This window comes from Lycium barbarum, chromosome 6 (assembly GCF_019175385.1).
Source record: "Lycium barbarum isolate Lr01 chromosome 6, ASM1917538v2, whole genome shotgun sequence".
In the NCBI taxonomy this organism is placed as follows: domain Eukaryota; kingdom Viridiplantae; phylum Streptophyta; class Magnoliopsida; order Solanales; family Solanaceae; genus Lycium; species Lycium barbarum.
In genome coordinates, this window is record NC_083342.1 from 83,841,770 (window position 1) to 83,864,050 (window position 22,281).

Here is a 22,281-nt window from a genome sequence, read left to right on the forward strand (position 1 = left end):
TCATGTGATCCGGAACTAAAAGGAAGGGAGAATCACCATTGGGTAAAGTGAAATTTTAAATATATGAAAAGCATAGGAGAACCAAATTTTATTACACCCTCCAATTTATTTCGTTTATAGCACAAGGGTCGAACTATTTGATTTTTTATGTGAATTCGGACATGAGTCTTCACAATTTTCAAATAAAATTTATAATTTAGAAATTACATCAAGGTACTATAATTACAGTAGTAAATAATTTTAAAGAATTGTCAAAAAAGACCACTTTGACTTTCCAAATAGCACTAGTGCCACGTAAAGTGGAATAATGGTACAATTGTACGAGATATTCAACATGGACAAAATGTTAGCCTGAGCTTCATTGTGTGCCTGTTATTCTGTTAATTAAGTCGGTGGATACTGTTTACCTGAAATTACTACTCCCTCTGTTTCAATTTATGTGAAGTTGTGAACCCATTTGACTGAGCACGGAGTTTAAGAAAGTAGAGAAGATTTTAAAACTTGTGATGTAAAATGAGTCACATATATTTTGTGTGACTATAAATCATTGCATAAAGGTAAATTATTTTCAAATATAGAAAGAGGTTATTCTTTTTGGCACGGACAGAAATAGGTTCATACAAATTAAAACAATGGAGTATATTAGAAGAATGGGTGTTGATCCTAGGAACATGGCTGTTAAATGTCATAGAATTTAGAATGAAGGGTAGTTTTGAGATTTCAATCATTTGCTTGCTTAGAAGGCTGTTCTATTTGCTCATTTCACGCGGGGCCTACTGGCCAACTATTTTATATCTTCGTTGCACTTTTTAGGTCGTGTCTTGGATTTATATTAATAGCTTAGGTGAAGTACTGTGTTTTGCTACTCCCTTATTGTAATGTTTGTACTTTGTAGCTTCTATATGTACTCTAAAATAAATACTACACAATTGTTATATAATTAAAAAGTATTAATTCTTTTTCTTAATTTACTTTATTTAGATAAGTGTACTTTTACATAATTTAGAAATCATATAAAATAAATGCTATTAAATTAAAAGTAATTTCATAAAAACATCTCTTATTTTGTAGGGGTGAGTAAATTCTTTTAAAAGATTTGCCCAAACTAAAAACACCATATAATATGGACAGGAAGGAATATTAACATGATTTATGTAGAATTCCAGGTGCCATTTTTGTGGAGTTCTCTTATGATTAAGCCGTTTAATACTGTTAATGAAAAGCACGTATTAAAATTTAAGAAAATGACGTTTGTTTACTGACTATAATATTTATATTCTAAAAAATCTTAGATGCATTTTAAATTAACCTTGAGTAGAATTATTTTTCAATGACTTAATTTTCAATTACAAAAGTCAAATAACTAAAATAATTTTGATTAACTAAGATTATTATTTAGTTACATGGTTATTGTATTCCATTGTTATGTTTAGATATGCAGTATATACAACTTCCTACACTTGTGGATATCATTTATGGCTTTGGATGATTAATAGTGTCGCAGGGGCGGTGTTCACTTTTAAAAATTTCGAACTCCATTATACTGCAATGAAATTTCACATGATTGTCATTATTATTTTTTATCCATTTGATACTTTAGGGGTTGAAATTATTTACTATTGAAGCCATGATTTTCTCAACTATATATCTTTTCTTAAACATGGCATATTTTTACTATATATGTGGGTTGTGGCTCTTTTGTTAAAAAAAAAAAAAAAAAAAAAAAATAAGTGGAGAATTTTGGCAAGCACACTCTTGAAAAAAGTTAAGGGGTCGTTTGATTGTTTGTTAGGAATGGAGTTATTCATGTAGTTAAACTAGCATAACTAATTTCATGTTTGATAGCGTTTAGTTGTTTTGTATAAAATTTAGCACACCATACATTGTTTACTTACCATTTTATAATCCCACATAAGTAAAACATGTACTCCCTTTGTTTCAATTTATGTGAACCTATTTCCTTTTCAGTCCGTGCCAAAATGAATGACCTCTTTCCTAATTTGGAAATAAATTCACTTTATGAAATGATTTACAGCCATACAAATATTCAAGACTTATTTTGAACCATAAGTTTCAAAAGCCTTTACTTTTTCTTAAATGTCATGCCCAGTCAAACGGGTTCACATAAATTAAAACGGAGGGAGTATACGTTATGAGTCAATTTATGTATTATTTTATCCAGAGTAGAAGATGAAATAACTCATACATAAATAATTAAGGTTTGGATAATTAATCGCAGGATAACTCTAATCAACAACCAAACCAAATGACCCCTAATTGTTTCAGTACAAAAATTCAGTCAATCTTTATGGTTACTTATACTGATCCCATCTCATTGAAGCCTGATAAGAATCGATTTGGGGATGAAACCAAATCAACTAAAAATGCGGAAATTAAGGATAGAAAGAAAGGGGATTGAGGAATAGAGACAAATACTTGACCCGAATGGTAGAATTCTATGGACAAACCTAGGTATATGAAACCTAAATCCTTCTAATAGGAACTCGAATCCACAAGAACCAAAGCAATATGAATCAAGGCAAGAAGTTCACTTGAAATCCACAAATGAACAATCTTCATGAATTCATTGGAAAATAAAGGTTCTACAACCAACAATGGAATCCACCATCATATGACTAAAATAGCCCTAGAGTCTACCTAACAATCTATCACTCAAAATATGAATATCTCTCAAATATTCATCATCAAAATCTGAGTTTAAATGAAGGCTAAGTCTAATACTTATACTCTTAAAAAATAGAAGAAAGCTAGCTATTATATATTTGCCCTTAATGAAGGGCCTTGTTTGGCTAGTTAGATGTTGGTTTGGAATCCGAAATGTCTCTCCCTTGCACAAATAGCCATCATCCAATCCTCAAAGCTTGCAATTGTGACAGTTTGCGTGTATATCCCTTATTTGCATGTTTGGCCACTTTTGCATTTCTACCCCTTTGCACATCTAGCCACTTTTGAGGGTTGGCTTTCTTTCTTGCCCAAGCTACCTTCCATATGTTGTAAGCCATCTTGTGTGGCTTGTAGGAGCCTCCAAAGGCCTCAAACGACTTCCTCATCCTCCATGTAGCTTGTAGAGCTTGAGGTGTCATATCTCGTCCTTGAATGTACGTCTTGAAATGAAGTGTGCTAAGTAGAATCAAATCATCTTCCCCTTCTTCAAAAGGATTCGTCCTCGAATTCGAACCTAGCAAAACCCAAGGGAAGACATGCGAAAACATACTCCTCAAGGATTAAGGGTTAGCACTCAAAGTAATAACCAGACATACATGCCAAGGATGGACAAATTTGTGGTACAACCACACATCAATGATTATCAAGAAAAGCATGTACACACATGGGATATCAACAAGGTGATTTCCCCGAAAAGCATGAAGCAAGGACAAAGTGATGGAACCAATGTACTTAGAATAAGAAGCATGGAAAACTACATTGGTTATAGAAGATATGAAACACATTGTATCCTCACTCCTCAAACAATATTGACCCATTTTAAGACTAAGTGTAAGATTCAACACAAGGTCACTCCAACCTAGAACCCCACTCATTACACTAGTCTCAGCTAACAATGGTTGTAAAACCAAGTCATGACAAGAGGGCAAAGCATTAGGGTCATAGACAAAATTATGCCTCAAGTCATTGTGCAAAAATCCTTCATGTAATCCTATCATAGATTTATCCAATAACACACAAAGGAATTTACAAGCAAAGAATTCAAAGGGACGAGTATCACCGGGATCAAATGGGAAGAATATCCATTTTTCATAGTCAAGAACACACCCATCAACCCCATAAGTACCTTTCTCTACATAAGATGCACCCCAAACACGCACAAGAGCATCATCATATGCAAACAAGTAATAAAGAAAGGTATCACTTAAGACAACTTCCTTATCTATGTCATCCTCCAATGTAGTCTTACTATTAGGTTCAAGAATAAGATCATTCAATAGGCTATTATGAAATTGAACATGAAAGGAAGAATTTGCAATTTTTAGACAAGAATCACCTTCCTTTGTGACACTTTCCTTTCCCACAAATGGATCACAGTCCCTCAAAGGAAGATCTCCATCATGGGAAAGAGTGTCATCATTCCATAGTGGGTTACATATCACATTATAGTCTCCAAAGGAAACCAAATGCTCAACATTACTAAACATCCTACTAGGTTCATCACTCTCAATAGTCATGTCAATTTCAAATAATGCATTATCTATAAAGAGAGAGGAATCAATGAACAATGAAGGATCAAAGCATGCAATCTCACTCTAAAAAAGACAAAGGCCATTTTTCAAGGCATTTTCATTCTCATGACTAACTACATGATACATAACACCATTAAGATCTTAAGTCTCCACGAATGAAAACAAGTCAATGTCATGGGACTCACCTCCATATGTATCAAACACGGGTGTGTGTCATATTCAAATTCACTATCAACTTGGTCAAAGTTATCACTAAATTGAGATTCATTAGACACATCATAACAATTCTCAATTAGTGGACTATCAATACAAGCAAGTTGACCAATACCATCACCCATACTAGTTGGACACAAATCGACCTTGCTAGAAGATTCAATTTGGTCATCGCTAGGATCAACTAGTGGGTGCACTAACAATTCACATGACAATGTACTAACATGCATATCAAGAGGATCAACACTAGGTGGACACAACTTGAGCTCAAAAGAAAAGTCAAGATAGTCATTAATAGGATCAACTAGTGTTGGATCATCCATTTCAACTACATTGTCAATTGTCATTATAGCACTAAGATCATCACAAGGCAAAGACTCATTACGCTCAATTACGGAAAATCTATCATTCACACTCATTTCAACAATATGGTCATTCACATTACTTAGAGAGTCAAGATTAGCTATTGTACCTTGAAATCCGCATTCATTTTATTTGCCTCGGGTTTTAACTTTGGAGCTCGTTTGCTCCTCCGGGGAGCTCTCAACTACCCTAAGAACCTTCAAAGGTTGAGGTTCATCATCCGACTTGCTCTTGAGAATTCCTGCACTATCATCAAGACCACTAGAAAAGAAAGGAAAGTTACAAGGGTTAGATAGAGTTTGTGACAACTCTCTCACATCACTCCTTACATCCTCTCATTTTTTCCTCTCTAGAGTTGTCACTTTTCGCTCCCTGACTCCTCTCAATCTTTTCTCTCTCAATTTTATTAGAGTTGGGACAAGTGCCAAGTATTTCTTTAGAAGGGTTGGGAAAAATCTCCACCTCATTCTCTTCCTCTTCACAAGGGTTGGGTTTATCTTCCTCCCATTGTTTGAGTAAGCGTCCCAACATTATGCGGTGCATTTCTTCTAATTTCTCCTTGAGCCTTAGTAAAGGGTTGGACCCTCCACCTATAGCAAGTACGGTTGGAAAGAGAGGCACTCCTTCATTGTCCACTACAAACTCATACCACCTTCGCCCAAACGAAATCCTATGCTTTTGCAACCAAGGATTACCCAAACACATGTGACAATTGTCTAGTGGGAGTATATCACACTAAACCTCTTCTTCAATGTTGTCGCCACAGGTAATGAACACCTTTGCGCTCCTATCAACCAAGAACCCTCATGAATCATAGTAAGGGTCTTATTTCATCATACACTCTATACCCAATTGTGCAACCGCTTGAGGTGCAAAGTAGTTGCCATAGCTCTAATCATCCAACACAAGAATATACCCCGCACTATCAAGCAAAGTGATTTTTGTCTCAAGTATTCGCCTCTCCGGGTCATTTCTAACTTGAGATTTTGCAGTCCCTCTACTTCCTCCGCCTCTCATTACATCACCCCTACCTTCTATACCATGACCATATTTCACACATGGTAACTCCGGATTAGGATAAGAGTAATGATTCGATATATTTCTTGGCGTGGGGAATGTATGCACTCTTCTCCTCCTAGGAGGACTCTACTCGGCCCAACCCACACACGTATACCATTTTTCTTGGAATGGAAAGTATTACAAGGCGATGTACGTGAATATCGACTAGAAGACCCCTCATAAGAACCATATACAACTTCATTGTCTTCACAAACATATTCACCATGAAGTGCATAGCCACTAGGCTCATCATCACCACATTCTTCCTATTCTTGCAAGTTCCCACCAATTGGTTCATATCGAGGAAGGAGCATACCTCAATTCGCCCCCATGTCCATGGCATGTAGGATGAGACTCTTCATGCTCGTATCCACCATAGGACTCTTCGTCATACTCATCTACTCCTTCTTCTTCATAAGCCTCATGAGGTGTTGCCTCACAATTGCCCTCGGAGTAGTATTCTTCACCCTCGTACGAGTTATGATCATATCGACCATGTTCCTCATATGACCTATGAGCACCATCACCATCATATTCATTGTAAGAATAGTGGTGGTCATATCCCATGTCATCTCCCTCATAGCCCCCATATTCATCATAGTCATACCCTCCATTGTTAGAGGCATAACCTTCAAAATCATCTTCAAATATTCGGAAGCTATGGATGACGTCCTTATCTCTCCTTCTCCTATGTCTCCTGTTCGTGTACCTACAAAATGAGCAAACAAGATTAGTAGCAAAAGCTCCTCACGTCACTCGTATTTGCACTCAAACTTACCTCTCAACCTAAGCTTCTTCCAAGGTTGGTCAAGAACCCTTTTAATCCCAAATCAATTCACACGATTGCTGACCTTTGTGGAGGAATAAATTCTTATTAATCGAAATACGGATGACTCGATAAAGCAAATAGACTTGAGCTAAGAAGATTCAACGATATTAAAACGAGAAAATCTTGAAAAGAATTGGCACGAAAGAGTTTGGACTCAAGAACTAGTTAGCAACTAATAAGATCTATTATTAGTTGTTAAATAGTTGTAAGAATCAAATAAAAGAAGTTAAGAAGGAATCAAACCGTTTTGGGACACTTAGAAAAACTTTCAGAAGGTCGTGTGATGGCTATGCGTCGCGCACCTAGCGCACAAATCAACCCTCTCTGAATCTAACGCTTAGAATTTTTTTGAAATTTGTAGAGTCGTACGATGGTCATGCGTCGCACAATGATCGCACAAAATACCCCTCTCTGAATCTGTGCAACACGCGCTCTGCAGAGAGTTAGAAATTTCGAAAAAATTTGAATTTTTTTGACCTTGTGCAATGGTCGTGCGTCACACGTGCAACACACAAGAACCCCTTCTGAATCTGGCCTGATCAGTGGTGACGTGGCAGGCTTTGAGTATAAAATGCACTCCTCAAATGCATTTTATTCTATATATATTTTTTTTCGAATTTCTTGGATCTGATGACGTTTTGCCCTCTCACAACCTTGTATTTACTATATTGGGGTAGAATAATAACTTTCCACAACTTTGGGAAAATATTTTGGATCAAACTACCTTTTTGGTCTTCTTCTTTCTTATGAAGATTTGAATATCTTCAAGAACATGAAGAGCGCCCAATTTTCAAATCAACTCGTTTTCCCACCAAATTTCAGATCTAGACTCCTAATGAGTAGGAGAACAAAGCTCACTTACCAATTAGCTTCAATTTCAACTCAATCACGAAACCCACTTTTGAGTTCTTCAAGAACAACAATGGTGATTTTCCAAGACACCTCCAATCACTCCCAAATTCGAGATCTAAATGGATTTGACCACAAGGAACTTGATTCTAACTTCAAACGCACAAAACAACAACAATTTTTTGGAATTTTTTTTTTGATTTTCGAATTTCTACTTTTTTTTTTGTTCAACTAAGGATTGAAGAATTGATGGAACAACTCCTCAACCTTGCTCTGATACCAAATGATAAGAATCGATTTAGGGATGAAACCAAATCAACTCAAAATGCGGAAATTAAGGATAGAAAGAAAGGGGATTGAGGAATAGAGATAAATACTTGACCCAAATGTTAGAATTCTATAGAGAATCCTAGATATATGAAACCTAAATCCTTCTAATAAGAACTCGAATCCACAAGAACCAAAGCAATATGAATCAAGGCAAAAAATTCACTTGAAATCAACAAATGAACAATCTTCACGAATTCATTGGAAAATAAAGGTTTTACAACCAATAATGGAATCCACCATCATATGACTAAAATAGCCCTAGAGTCTACCTAATAATCTATCACTCAAAATATGAGTATCTCTCAAATATTCATCATCAAAATCTGAGTCTAAATGAAGGCTAAGTCTAATACTTATACTCCTAGAAAATAGAAGAAAGCTAGCTATTACATATTTGCCCTTAATGAGGCAAGGGCTTTGTTTGGCTAGTTGGATGTTGGCTTGGAATCTGAAATGTCTCTCCCTTGCACAAATAGCCATCATCCAATCCTCAAAGCTTGCAATTGCGACCATTTGCATGTATGTCCCTTCTTTGCATGTTTGGCCACTTTTGCATTTCTACCCCTTTGCACATCTAGCCACTTATGAGTGTTGGCTTTCTTTCTTGCCCAAGCTACCTTCCATACGTTGTAAGCCATCTTGTGTGGCTTGTAGGAGCCTCCAAAGGCCTCAAACGACTTCCTCATCCTCTATGTAGCTTGTAGAGCTTGGAGTCTCATATCTTGTCCTTGAATGTATGTCTTGAAATGAAGTGTGCTAAGTAGGATCATATCAAAACCTTCGTAGCATATCTCTGCATAGAAATATCAAAGATTACCTTAATAAAACAAAACAAGAAAAATACTCTAAAATCAAATATCACATACGTAGTTAGTAACTAAAAAGTTAAAATTAAAAACACAAATTAATATTATAATTAGAAAATGCTGTAAATTTAATGGGAAAGACTTAAATTGTTGCACGGGCCACCGGCATCTAGTTCAAGAGCTATTCATAGCTACTACGTATGGAATGAGTGAACAAAGGACACAAACAGGGATTCCTCTGAACTCTTTTAGCATTTCTTAATTTTGAAACTAATTATTCTAAAGCAGCAGTAAGAAGATCCGATCAAAGGACTTATATAATAATACACTGATACAATGTTTATCGTTGTACTATATCCTATTGGCAAACAATATTTTTGCTAATACCCAGTATGAATACTATGAAATCAAGCCAATGACTTCTGCAACTCCCTGGGCCCGGTCACACCCCTTTTTTCCCACAAAAGACAGATTTACTGAATTGTTAAGTTCAAAAGGGTTTTCAAATCGAAAGTGACGAAAATTGTGCTTCGAAAAAGGGATTTGATTTAGAGAAAAAGAGTCGCCACCTGACATCGAGTTTTGGTGTGCCAAGTCATCGTGAAATCAATATCCCTTTTCGAAATAAGTTTGACTTTAAAACTGATTAGTGACAGAGATTCCGGTTAAGGAATTCACCGAGGGGAAGGTGTGAGGCATCCCTCGAGTCTCGTGATTTTAACACAATCGCTTTAATTAACTCGTGTTGGCTTAAAATTGAAAAACTCAATCAGGTAAACTCAAACAATCACACAAACATGTGCACAAGAAAAAAATCAAAATAAAGTCTGAATTATTACAACTCGAAATAAAAGAAAAATGCGAGAAAATAAATCTATACTATCCTATGATAACCTATTCTAAGCTATCCCCGACATCCTGGGGTCTTCTCCACGAACGACCTCCATTTTTAAATTCCTGTTTTCTTCCGGGACATCCCATCAGGGAAATAAATACATGAGATTTAAAGCGAGTAAAAATGAACAAGCAATCAAACGAGCCTAATGTATTGCCTACCAACCCCAAAGTAGACCCTTTATTTTATTACGTTCTTTGTAAACTTAAAATCCATTTTTTAGTTCTAATAAATCTCCAGGTTCACATGCATTAATTTTAATCAAGGAGCACTAAACCAATTTGGAGCAAATCACGAACATAACCACGAATCATGCATAAAGCATTCAACAATCACAACAAGGTCAAATTTAAAACAATATTAAAATACTAAATAAGGATCAGAATGGACCTTTATTATTCTTTCAACAAATTGGATCAATAAGAACTTCCGAGCAAAGAGCCAATCAACAGATGAAAGCGCTGACACAAAACCGACGAATGAAAGAAAATCGACTAACCCCGAAATACCAAAGCCAACGAACTGAAAACCTCGACTCGAACTACGACATGGATGAAACCCCTCGCTTTTAATCCGAGAACATTAAACCCCTTTGTTTAGATTTGTTTGTTGGGTGTTTCTATGGGGGTTTTTCGATGACGGTGTTAGATTGGGTTTAGAAGATGGTGATTGGGTAGTGTTTGAACGGTGGTTTTAGAAGTAATGGGTGGACGGTGGTTTAGGGGTGGTTTTAAATGGTGATGGATCTGTTGGGTTGACGGTGGTGAAGGATGGATGACGGATGATGGGTTGGAGGGGTGGTTTAATGGTGGTGGAGAAGTGGAGATGACAGTGGTGAACGGGTGGGTAAAAGAAATTGGAGGAGATGATGGTTTCCAGTAATAAAATGGAGAACTACGATGGGTCCTTTGTTTTTTTTTTCTGTTCAGTCCCCTTTCTGTTTTCCTATATAATAATGATCCCCCGCAATGATTCCCCCTGTGCGTTTTTTGTGTGATGTGTATATGAAGAAAAATGATGGGGACCACCCAAAACAATTTTCCCCTTATCTGTTGCCCTCTTTTCTTTTTTTTCTTCCCCCCCCCCCCCCCCCCCCCCCCCCCCTTTTTTTTTCCTATATCCTCCATCATGTATATTGTGTGTTGTGTGATGACCCGCCATATCATCATGCCACCTAGGCGCCACGTGGAACTATTTTTACCATGTAGGAAGCTTATGTGGATGCTTCCATGGAGAGGAGGCTAGCTTATGTGAGAAAGTTCTAGAGAAATACGGAGATTTCTCATGGAAGACCTTAGAACCTTATGAAATTGCATGGAAAGTCCTTAGAATAATCTAGTTGTGTAGAGATTTCTAGAATAGGGGCTTATTTGTAAATATGTAGGGACTTGTATAATAATTATTATTTACATACTAGTCCCTAGTGAGTAGTATAAATAGGAGGGTCATTCATTTGTAAACCATCAAGCAAAATCAATTAAGTCTTCTATAGTAAAAAACTTCCTTTTAGCAAATTTCTCTTGTCATTCTCAATTACTGTTCCCTTAGCGATCTTGAGTGTAGTAAACTAGGCTGACTTGGCATAGCAAGATCGTGAGCAAGTTGTGCAAGAACGTGAGCGAGTTTTCAAGTGCCGCACGTGCGCTTAGTTGAAGACTAAGGACGTGACAACGTGGTATCAGAGCGAAGGTTACGACTGAGGGAATGACAAACGACGGAGAAATCAACGCTGCTAAAACCCAAGCCAACGTCATCCAGGATGCTGCTGGCAAGAAGGGCCATAACAAAAAGAGGAATGACGCCAATAAGAGCTAGGAGGTGCCGCCAGAGGTTGTGCCAAATGAAGGGCTTACATCCCAAGAACCATCTACCACTGAGGCGAGCGAGGATGATATGAAGGTCCTGTCCGAGGACGTCTCGCTCGGTAAAGAGTGGGTTATGAAGGTTAACGTGGGGATGTACGCCATCGATATATTTGGCCAACGTTTGGGCAAGGTGGAGGGCACTCTTATCGTTCTTGAGGGGCATACTCTTGAAGAGATTGAAAGCATCCGAAATGACTTGGAAGGGCACATACAGGCTGAGATTGAGGTAACGCAAACCATCACTGCCTTAGAGTGCAGACTCATGGAGGCGTTAAGTACTATCGATGCCATGAAGGAAAAGATAGTGGCACTGGAAGAGCAGATTGATGTTAGTGTGACCGAGGCAGCCAATAATGTTGTCGTGACGAGAGAGGCTAAGATCGAGGCTCCCAAGCCACCAGTGTTCAAAGGGGTTCGTGATGCACAAGAGGTGGAGAACTTTCTTTGGCACTTGGAGAATTATTTCAGGCATGGAAAAGTGAGGGACGATGAGGCCAAGATCAACACCGCTGTGTTGTACCTAACAGAGACTGCCATGTTATGGTGGAGAAGAAAGGTCGCCGATGCTGACAGAGGTCTATGCACAATCAACACGTGGGATCAGTTCAAGCATGAGTTCAAGCGACAGTTCTTCCCAAATAATGTCTTGTATGAGGCAAGGTGCAAACTTAGAGAGTTGAAGCAGACAGGGAGCATTCACGACTATGTCAAGGAGTTCACCACCCTTATGCTTCAAATTCCCAACTTCACTAGCGATGACTTGTTATTTCACTTCATGGACGGGTTACAGAACTGGGCTAAGCAAGAGTTGTAACGTCGACAAGTCAGTGATATGGACCAAGCCATAGTGGAGGCCGAGTGTTTGATGGATTTCAAGCATGACAAACGCGACAAAGGCAAAGGTCATGAGTCAAGGGGTGGCAATGCCAAAGGTGGGGGAGACCGTGGTAAGAACAAGGAGTCTTAACAATAATACTCCAGGACTCAAAATGCCAACAAGTTCGATGGCAAAAAGGCAAATGGTCGTCAGGGCTATGCTGAGAAGAAGGCGCAGATCGAGAAAAAGGGATGCTACATATGTGGAGGACCACACGGCTTCAGAAATTGCCCCGACTTGAAGAGCCTCAATGCAATGGTTCGTGAACGAAAGGAGCAGACGCAGGGAGAGAGTTCATGCACCGCACAGTTAGTTATGATAAGCATATGTGGCGCTGTCAAGGAACAACCCATCCAACCCGACGAGAATAGAAATCAATACGTGGATCTCACTATAAACAACAAGCTCGCTCGGGCATTGGTGGACACTGGAGCGACTCACAATTTTGTGACCGAGGCTGCAGCGAAAACACTAGAGTTGAAGCTCACTCCAATTAACGCCCTTGTTAAGACCGTGAATGCTAAGCCAGAAAATGCTCGTGGTGTAGCTAATGGCGTTGGTGTCAAATTGGGCGATTGGAAAGGTACGACAAATTTTACCGCCACTACTATGGATATCTTTGACATTGTTTTGGGGAAAGAATTCTTTAGACATTGCCACGCGATGATCGATCCCTACCTCCAACGTCTCTTGGTCATGGAGGGAGAAGGCGCTTGCATGGTGCCTACAGTGACTATGTCGCATGAATAGGGCCATGCACAACTTTCAGCTATGCAGCTTGTCGAGGGGCTCAAGAAAGAGGAGCCAACATTCATGGCAACCATTACAAGTCTGAAGGAAGATAATGGTACCCAAGAGACACCGTCGCCTTGGATAGATAATTTGCTCAAAGAAAACAAAGATGGTATTTCCGAAGAGCTACCTAAGATCTTGCCTCTTAGGCGTGAGCAGGATCACAAGATTGAGTTGGAGCATGAACCGGAAAAGGGTCAAGTCATGCACCGATTACCATCACCGCCTCACACGATAGCGAGATTGAGGCTATCATTGACTACTAGGCCAGGCGGAAACAAGGGCAAAAGGACACTGCTATGTTCCTCATGTATTGGAAGGGGAAATCACCGGAGGAGGCCGCATGGGGGCGGTACGAAGACTTGTGGCAATTTAAAGACAAGATTCGAGAGTTTATACAGCAGCATTGCGCCGCGGTCGTCGCAACATCGGGTGGGGGAGAGTGTGATGACCCGCCACATCATCATGCCACCTAGGCGCCACGTGGAACTATTTTTGCCATGTAGGAAGCTTATGTGGATGCTTACATGGAGAGGAGGCTAGCTTATGTGAGAAGGTTCTAGAGAAATATGGAGATTTCTCATGGAAGACCTTAGAACCTTATGAAATTGCATGGAAAGTCCTTAGAATAATCTCGTTGTGTAGAGATTTCTAGAATAGGGGCTTATTTGTAAATATGTAGGGACTTGTATAATAATTATTATTTACATACTAGTCCCTAGGTGAGTAGTATAAATAGGAGGGTCATTCATTTGTAAACCATCAAGCAAAATCAATTAAATCTTCTTTAGTAAAAAGCTTACATACTAGTCCGTAGGTGAGTAGTATAAATAGGAGGGTCATTCTATAGTACAAAATCTATACGAATCTGGTAAATTAAAAAGAAGTAAATAAAACACATTAAATTAACTGTTTTCCTTATTTTATCCACTTTTCTCTCTCTATTCAAACTAAAGAGATATTGTTCCCTGATTTTCTCCAACTTTTATTTTTTTATTTGATCCACTTTTCTCTCCCTATTCAAAATTAAGAGATATTGTTCCTTAATTTTCTCCAACTTTTATTCAAAACGTCCATTCTAATCGGTAATTTTTATGTACAAAGTTCATATACCAGAAAACATGTACGTATAATTTTTGTATGCAATATGTATAACTGTATAAATTTGTTATAAATTTTATATATAAAACATGTATAAAAATCGTATGTGCATTTTGATTACGATAAAGTACATTTAAATTGTAAAAAAAATATAATCAAAGTATGTATAAATTTTGAGAAAATATGTATAATAAATTTGTAATTGATACAAACAAGATTTCATATAAAGTTCATACACCAGAAAATAAATATGTATAAATATATGTATGCAATATGTATAACTGTATAAATTCGTTATAATTTTTATGTATGAAATATGTGTAAAAGGTGTATGTAAATTTTGATTATGATAAAGTACATATAGATTGTATAAAATCTGATCAAAGTATGTATAGATTATGAGAAAATATATATGTATAATAAGTTTTCTGATTGATACAAACCAGATTCCATACACATTTCATACACTAATTCATATCGAATTTATTCGCATTTCATACACATTGTACTGCATACATCTAAATGATATATAGCAAATTTCATACAGATTTCATACATATATTAGTTTTCAACATATTTGAAAACTACAGTTTATATAATATATAAATATTTCAAACACACAATGATCACACATATCTCAAAACGATACAAGCCAATTTTTATATAAAATTAATACACAGGTCAGTAGTAAAAAATACTTTGTAATATTGGTTTGAAAATTTTTCTAGGAGAGAAGATAGAATTTTAGATTTGGAAATGGTGTCTATCCTAGAAGGAGAGGGAGAGAGAGAGAGAGAGAGAGAGAGAGAAATCTTTTTAAAAAAGTAGAAGAAGTTGATTGGTAACTATCCTAAAATTAAGCCCACATTTAAAATTAGATTCTTTTCCTTTAAAAAAGCCTAAAATCATGGGATCCCATTAAATCAAAATGTGGTATACTTTGTGGTTTTATTGATATATTTTGTAAATAAGAAAAAGTATCCTTATATTTTGTAATATAGAGTCTTAAGTAGTATTATTAGGTCATTTTTCCTTTGAAAAATTCGCACACATCTTTGTTTTAAATGGGCCAGCAGACCCTGAGCAAATGGCACAACATTTGTTAGCCCACTTGTAGGTGTACCAATACAATTTGCATGATTGTCCTTATTCGGGGGTGATCTTTAATTTTTGTCCCTCAAATTACTGGTCTTTAATTTTTTCCCTTCACCTAATACGTCGAGGCTCTGGGTTTGAATCCGGCTCAGTCAAAAAAAAATCGTAAGGCAGAATTTAGTAGCAAAATTAGGTCTATTCGGGGAAAGGTTAGGCCTTAAGGCAAACTTTTGCCCAAAACTAGGCCTTAAGGCAAACCTCTGCCTTAAGGCCTAACTTTAGGCAATTTGCACGATTGTCCTTCTTTGGAGGTGGTCTTTAATTTTTGCCCCTCAAATTGCTAGTCTTTAATTTTTGCCCTTTGCCTAAAATACCCTCAAGTTCTGGGTTCGAACCCCGGCTTAGTCATAAAAGTTTAAAAAAAAAAATTGCAAGGCAAGGCTTCACGAAAAAGTTTGACTTATGCGGCAGACTTTTAGTTATGCCTTAAGGAAAACTCCGGCATAAGCAGACTTTTTGCAAAGCTTCCCTTGATATTTTTTTTTACTGAGTTGGGTTCGAACCCAAAACCTCAGGGTATTTTCGGCCTCCTTTTTAAGCGAAAGACAAAAATTAAAGGCCATCAATTTGAGGGGCAAAAATTCGCGCTAAAATTTGAACTTTTGACCAAAATTATGCCTATTCAGGCAAAAGTCAGGCCTTAAGGCTTAAGGCAAACTTTTGCCCAAAATTAGGCCTTCAAGCAAACCTCTGACTTAAGGCCTAACTTTTGACCAAATAGGCTTAATTTTGGGTGAATGTTAGGCCATAAAGTGATGTTCGGCTTAAAATGCATATATTAATTCATTGTTTGCCACACATTTTAGTACTTTTAATTGTCTTATAAGTATTAATTATAGTGATTTGTGTTAATATTATATTTTTAATGTGTAAAAATAAAATGTTGTGAAGATGAAGAGATTTGAAGCAAAAATTAAATTAAATGCAGAAGGAAAAGAAGACGAGGGGCAGTGAGAGACAAGATGTTATACCCCATATCTTAGAGCTAAGGTTAGGCTCATATCATTAGAGTTTTAGTGGAAAAACTGAAGGTTTGAACGTTTTGCGAAAATGGTTGATAGGCCTACTTCGGGCAGCCATAACTCCTTTATTAGTTGGGAATTTGGGAAAGTACCCTTAATGAAAGTTGTAGCGCGTAGAAATACCGTTCCAAGCATATAAGGATCAGGCCAATCGGGGTCCGGATCAAGGAGATATGATCATCTCAAAATGGCTAATAGAGGGGTGCTCAGACTCGATAGAATCGGCTAAGTTTTTGATACGTCTGCCTTCCAGCTCAATTTCGTGAAAATCTGTTAGGAATTTGAGAAAATGTAAAACATGAAAGTTGTAGCCCTTTGAAATATATTTCCAACGGTATATTATGGAGTCAAAAAAGAGTTTTGTGCTAGGAGTTATGCTCATTCTACCGAAAGTTGTCTGAATGGCCTAGGGCGCCGCCCCAAGCCAAAATTTGCAGAAAGCGTAATTTTCATCAGGGCCTGTAATATAGGCCTAGTGCCCCACCTTGGGCGACGCACCAAGCCAAATTATGCCTGAAACATCCTTTTTCGAATTTTATAGGTATCCAACTCCGAAAAACTTTTCCCACTTCTTTCTAAACCGTCTTTTTGGAGAGAAAACACTCTAGGGCTTCCACAAAGCATACAAGGTGAGTTCCTACTCAAACCCCATTGATTATTACATCAATCTAACAAATATTAACGCTAGAATCCTAATCTATTCCATAGATTATCGATTGAATCTTCGTCTTGGAAAAAGGAACCCTAGAATCTGAATTCAAGAGGATTGAACTTTAAAAGGTAATACTTCTACTCTCTACTGACTTATAGTTGTGAATTGATGAGTTGTTGGGAGAATCGTAAATGTGTTTGATAAAGAGTATCATATGAACTATGTTAGGGTTTTGGACTATTAACTTAGGATTGTTGTAGTCATATGAGTGATGAAGAACGATGTTACTTTCATCGAATTGAGATTGTAGAATCATCTAGAAGTAATAGAATGGGAATTGGGTGAAGAAACACCATTAATGGAGATTGTGGAGCTTTATGACCACCAAGTATTTGATAAAATGCTTAGATGACCAAAGCATGGATATTATTGCTAATATAGAATTCTTTTGACTTGTATTGGTATAGATCAAAGTTGGAATGGTTGACGAACGTTGTATTTCGCTCAAAGGCTAGAATTAAGGTATGTGAGGCTAACTATCTATGTTAGGGAATGTTCATGATTCTCCCTATGCCTCATTCTTCATACTTGTCAGTAATTTGACTCAAAATAAATTTTAGCCCTAGTTTCATGATATGTTGTAGAACTGTTATCTTCTAGGGTTGCAGTTACAAAATTCGTTCATGGTTGTCAATTTGAATATCATGAACTCAGCATGTAATCTTTATAGACTTATGTATTGTTACCACATGAGTCTCAGTCTAGAAATTCAGTATGCTCAGAAACAGTAAGAGTTTTCAATTCAGTCCAGTATGTCTATTTTAGGTCAGCATTGTTCATTGTTATGATGGTCTCAGTCCTTATTAATTAACCATAATTAAACATATGTGATTTTGCCCAAGGGCACAGTACAGTCTTGTGTACGTATACATGGCCGAGGCCATTGACTGAAGCACTACTAGGCCGAGGCCATAGCGTGCAATTATTATTGGGCCAAGGCCCCACATATACGAACACATATAATACAGATGATTCAGATATAGAGTAGGGAGTATTCATATCTCTACTTCCTTGCTATTACAGTTACAGTTATCAGTTTCAGTACTTTATTGCTTCAGTTGCTTTACATACCAGTACAATTCAAATGTGCTGATATCCCTTTTTATTGCTTGGGGGCCTGCATCTCGTGATGCAGGCAAAGACATACAGATTGACGATCCAGCTACTTAGGAGTGTTCGTATCAGCTACTTTAGTGAGCCTCAGTTTCCTTCGGGGCGATATCAGTCATGCAGTTCTTTCAAGTTTCTAGACAATTACCTTTTTGGTATTCATTAGAGGCTTCATAGACACAGTCCAGACAGTCAGATATTTGTTATGTTAGCCTTGTAGACAGTTATACTCAGTTGTTTTGGTTTAGCCATGTGGCTACTTTCAGATATGTTCAGATTGTCTAAGTATTTCCGCATTATGATATTTCAGTCAGACTTTTAGTTAATCAGCATGTGTTAGTTTTATTTTATAAGTCAATTATGTTTTGGTATCACATGATGATTCAGCCAGCCAGTTGGTTCGCTCGGTCACATGCAGTCAGGCACCGGGTGCCGTGTTACGTCCAGGCCCAGGTTCGGGGCGTGACACTAGAAAAGGATAAAAGGGGGAATAATGATTATTTAATTATTGGAGGAGTTATTTTGCATTTGCAAAGTTACAATTGAAACAACGAGTTACGTACCTGGAACAAGTGGTGCTCGCGACTGACGCGTCCTTTTTCGGTGCTGCAAACCTTGTTACACGGGGAAGGGATTTGCGGACTAAAACCTCACCCAATTCATTTTGGATTCAGTTATTTTATTTGAGCTTTTTTCTACGGCTATAATTATTACATAAGCCACAATTTTTATAACTTTGAATAACTTGAAACCCTTAGTTCAGAACTTTAGACCTAAAGACAGTTTGAAACCGCTGTGGAGGCCGTAGTTACAGGGTTTTACCTTCTCTTTTCTGTAATACTTATTTTTACATTTTTATTCGGATGATTTTTTTGTTTTTCCTCAATGTCTATGTGGAGCTACACTCTTTAGTTCTAGAACTGACACAAACATGAAAGTTGACGTTTGATTATCGTTTTTATCTACTAAATTTTCATATTTTTGGGTTGCTTATTTATTCTTGTGCTTAATTATTTATTTACTTGATCACTAATTAGACACTATTTGTGACGTGTAAATTGAATTAGGGATAGAGAATTTGCATGTGTAATAAGAATAAATAGAGCTTGTTCGAGTAATCGTTTCGCTAATGAGGATATGAATATACCCTTTAGCCTTGCTTAGTTGAATACGGAGAAGTAAATGCATTCTTGTTACCTTTGACGACCATAGGAATATAGGCGTTATAGTAGCATCTACAGGCTTGTGACCAACTCGAAAGATACTCATAATGTCAACTATTAACCCATAGGTAGAACGATTTGAAGACTCAACTGAATTGTTAGTGGTCATAGTCATAAATCTAGTCATAGTCATAGATCTATCTCTTCTCCGATAAAAATCCGCTCTTTCTTGGTTGAAGTTCATTATTTGCTTTCTCTTATTTTTATTTATTTAATAAATATAAATTTGGATTTTATTTCTCGTTTAGATAATTAGCATTAGTTTAATTTAGTTGACGGTTAATCATAAGTCTTTGTGGGTACGATATCTGGACTTTAAATCCTATATTACTTGTATGACCACGTATACTTGCGTGTGCGTTTGGGAGCAACATAAGGCAGAGATTTCGCAAAAAGCCTTACCTTGCGAAATTCTTTTTTTATTTTTTTATTTACTGAGCAGGAGTTCGAACTCAAAACTTCAAGATATTTTCGATCACTTTTTTACGCGAAGAGCAAAAATTAAAGACTAGTGCGTTTGAAGGGCAATCTGCGCAAAAAAAAAAAAATGTTTGATATGAGCTCTCGTACCATGGCACTGGCCTAATTAATCTAAACAAAGGTTCCTTGGAGCTCAACATTTCTTTTGTTAGTCTCCATTTCGTGCTCCTTTATAAAGAGCTTGACCCCAATAAGCCGACATATCTGTTTTGAATTCAGACCATTCTTCCCTATGATGTGTTCCAGCAAGTGGCGGAGTCAGAATTTTCAGTAAGGGGGTTAAAAAATATGAAGAAATAAACATACGAAAAAGTCAAGGGGGTTCAACATTTATCATATATACATAAAAAAATAATTTTAACCTTCAATATATACTGTAATTTTCTGTCGAGGGGTTCGAACCCCCTTGGTTACACTTGACTCCGCCCCTTGTTCCAGCAAGAGATGCATCTATACAGATGGTAGTGGTTGCAGATGCTCCGAAGTTTGTTCCAGCTAGACCAGGCTGGGACGGTTCAAGGTGCCCGGAGAAACCACTCAGAGGTTCTTTGGCTTGGAAATCATCATACGCCGACTCACTGCTTGCTTCCCAATCTCCATCTCACTATGAGCAAAGTGGCACTTAGAGGGTATTTGGATTGACTTTTTATAAGTAGCTTATAAGCTAAAAGCCTTTGGAAATACCCAACTTTTTGCTTTTAGCTTATTTTTCTACTTTTTTGGCTTAAATGTGAGTGCTTAAAAACACTTTTTGTCTTCCCAAACACCATAAAAAATAAAAAAAGAGCTTAAAAGCAAAAAAAAACACTTAAAATAAGCTAATCCAAACACCCACTTATCACCAAACCTGCACGCTTCAGCATTTGAACTTGTTGCAAAACTTCGACGTCACAGCTGGAGCAGGATCATCACTAAAAGAGGCATTATTCCTTTCCCTGTGGAGGTGCTGAATTTGATCCCATGTTTGATAGCTGACTCATGGCTGTGTAGCCAGGAATATAATGAAGAAAGTGACATCCCTCCACAAACGAGCATCCAGAAGTGCTGCACCACATTGCGAGAATGATTGTTAGCATCAGAGCAACAACATGCAACCAAAGAGACAGCCAAATGAAGCTGAGGACAAACAACAATTTGGTGTGAATATTACTTTTCTCCCTTCCTGTTTTGCAAGTTCATAACATCGTTCCAGCAAACACTACCTACTACTCCTTACATTGAGTGATTGCTATTAAGATATCATCATGACACTAGAAAGAAGATATTAATTTTTGAAATAAGATTACCACCTTAAAAAATCCGTCTGTCCAACAAGAATTTATCAGCGAGAGATTATTGAAAACTACTATATCAAGTAATACTGCTAAAAAGATTTATCGCTAAACAGTGACCACGAGAATATCAAATGAGTTTACTACATAAATGTAAGGCATGATGCATGAGAAACCAACACCAGAATCATTAATTTAGATGCCAGCTAAACCAGCTCATTGATCAACTGATTTCTGATTATTTGAAATTAGAAAAGAAAGTACATGAGGAACTTAAGTCTGAACTAAATTGATGAATTTACTGTTATTAAATCTGTATTGCAAAAAATACTTTGAACCAGTAAGTTAGACTAATTCCTAAAACAGAAAACAGAATCTGTCCAGTTTCTGCAAAATTGTAGAAAACGAAATTAACATAAACTGAAAAATAATATGAACAGTATATGGAAAACCAAATCGAGCCCACTGAATTCACAGTGTGTCCTTAAGGAAATTATTCCCCTCAATGTACCCGAGGTATTGAAATCTTTCCTCCCAGGATAGAACGATTTACTCACCAAAATAGCGGTACAGCAAATTCAGGTGACTACGAACCACTCGAAGGTAGTATATCACACGAGAGTTTTTAAGAAGTGCAGAGAAAGAAGAAGATGAATATCAGAAAATTTCGTAAGCAAAAATTCTGAGGATCAACAGAAATATATAGCCTGTTTAGGAAAAGGTTTGCAACTTTTCAGAAAAGTTTGCAACCTTTCAGAAAAATTCCGTTGAAAAACGAAGGGAAATGTTTTAAATTAATCCGGGAAAGAAAGAAAACGGGTCGGGTCGCGGGTCAGGACTCTTTAATTAATTAAATAAATAATTAAAATTAAAGGAAATTTGGTCAAAAAAGATTATCAATCAATCAGACCAAATTGAAATCCGAAGCCGAGCCGAGCAACGACGACGGCGCGAGGGGAGACCCTCTTCTTGACCCTTTAGCAACACGAAGGAGTGCTTCTACTTTTAAGTAGGAGAACTTTTCTTTCTACCACCTATGAGGGACAAATGCTTATTTCATAAAGTAAGAGGGAACAACTCATTTTTCCCTCCACTTCTTTTCCCTCCATTTC

General features: G+C 37.2%; 1 pseudogene; it reads right to left on the reverse strand.

Moving 5' to 3' along the window:
• Positions 1-15,219: 15,219 nt before the first annotated feature.
• On the reverse strand, positions 15,220-20,953 carry LOC132644122 (zinc finger CCCH domain-containing protein 14-like; annotated as a pseudogene).
• Between the last annotated feature and the right edge of the window lie 1,328 nt (positions 20,954-22,281).